Source organism: Galeopterus variegatus, unplaced genomic scaffold (genome assembly GCF_000696425.1).
Source record: "Galeopterus variegatus unplaced genomic scaffold, G_variegatus-3.0.2 Scaffold5989, whole genome shotgun sequence".
Lineage (NCBI taxonomy): Eukaryota > Metazoa > Chordata > Mammalia > Dermoptera > Cynocephalidae > Galeopterus > Galeopterus variegatus.
The window spans coordinates 116,853-118,552 of NW_007732100.1; the positions used below are offsets into that span (position 1 = coordinate 116,853).

The 1,700-nt window shown below is 59.9% G+C and overlaps 1 protein-coding gene across 1 annotated transcript in view; it reads left to right on the forward strand.

Moving 5' to 3' along the window:
• The window catches only part of WNT9A (wingless-type MMTV integration site family, member 9A), a 20,909-nt gene that overhangs the window by 13,373 nt on the left and 5,836 nt on the right, over nucleotides 1-1,700 (forward strand). The window lies entirely within an intron of this gene.

Sequence of the window (1,700 nt, forward strand, 5' to 3'; positions counted from 1 at the left end):
GGCCCTTGGTCTGGGATACATGTTGGCAAACATTTTTTCCCTCTATGTCATTTGTCTATTGGTCTTTTTTTTTTTTTTTGCCATGCGAAGATTTTTATACTTTTAAGAGTCAAACATTAATGTTTTAATGCCTTCTGGCTTCTGAGTCACATGGAGAAAACTTTCCTGCTTCTAAGAGCATGTTATAAACCTCTCAGCTTTTTCCCAGTGCTCCTGTGGGTTCATCTCTGTGTTTGGGGTTTCTGTCCTGGGGCCTCTTCCATTGTGGGTCCCCCCATCATCTACCCCATCCCACATGCTGAGCCCACCCTGACAGTTAAGGGGATCTGGGGCAGGGGCCAGCTGGGGTGGGGAGAGGAAGGGGGAGGCCACAGCCACAGCAGTGCGGATTCAGTGACCACTCAGGGGAAGGGCGTTGGCCTCGGCCTCTCCCGTGCTGGGACTCCCTGGTCTCCCACTCCCACTGCCCAGTACAGACCATGCAGTCTGCTGACCCCACCTGGCTTCGGTCAGGATCACTGGCCTGTGGCTGCATTTACAGAGCTGCTTCTCGTCCCTGGGCTCCCAGGGGCCCAAGGTTGGCATCCTGGGGCTGGAGGGCAGGGCAGCCACCTCCATGACCTGGAGTGAGTCGTGCACTGCCCAGGAGCACCCAGATTTGCTGCTGTGCTGTCTGCATAACCCAGGAGAGTCCTGAGAAAGGCTCATCTCCATTAAACCAGCTCTCTTTGCCTTGGCGGGCTCCAGCTCCATCCCGGCTGGGGACAGTTTGTACTCCCGTGGGTGAGGCTGCTGGCCTGGATGGGGAGGGGGCCCTGTCCCCCAGTACAGGGGTGAGGTGGGCTGGCCCAAGGTGAGGGGACACTGGCCTCAGCACCCCACGGGCAGAGCTTGGACACAGGCCAACTGATGCCTCCAGGCTGGCTGGGAGGCGGCGTCCCTCTCCCCCGTCCACACCCACAGTTGTGCCTTGCGGCCAGCCAAGTTCTGAGCTATCTTGGCTCTGGTCAGAGATCGGTCAGTCTTGGAGAATCCAGGCCTGGGGATATGCAGGTGGGAGGCCGTGGCTGTTCGGGTGGCACACCATCCGTTTTGGGCACAGCTGTGACATTCCTGTCTAGGGACGAGGTCCCCGCCGCTGTGAGAGCTGCCTTTGTGTGAGGGTGTGGCTTTTCTTGCCACCATGCAGCCACCACCAGGTCTTGCTCCCCTGCGCCCAGCTCTGCTCAGCGGGGACAGCTGTCCTGGGGCCTCCGCTCTCCAGTCCTTGGCTTGGAGCCATCTCTGTGAGCTCACATGCCAGACCAGGCCTGGACGTCCACAAAATAGCCCCTGGTGCTCCTGTGGGGACCCCAATCCCTCTGCCCAGCCCCTTCCCAGGATCCCCCAGGGAAACCCTAGGCCTTGGAAGGGCTTCAGGGCCCCTCTGGTTGGGCTCTCACTGTCTTTCCAGACCCTGCTCTGAGCTGTGGTTCTTTCTTCACCCGCTGCCACCTCTCACCAACCTCATCCCAGCAGTTACCCAGCTTGGAGCTCACAGGCGTTGCCTACGTGGACTTGCCCTGAGGGTGTGCTCAGGGGGCCTTTTGCACAGCCCATCCTGCCCCTGTCTCTCTGTACTCCCGCCCTGCCTGCTCCCTTTTTCATCCCGGCCCAGCCCCCACCCCTCTGTACTCCCAGCCCTACCCCCCTGCACCCCC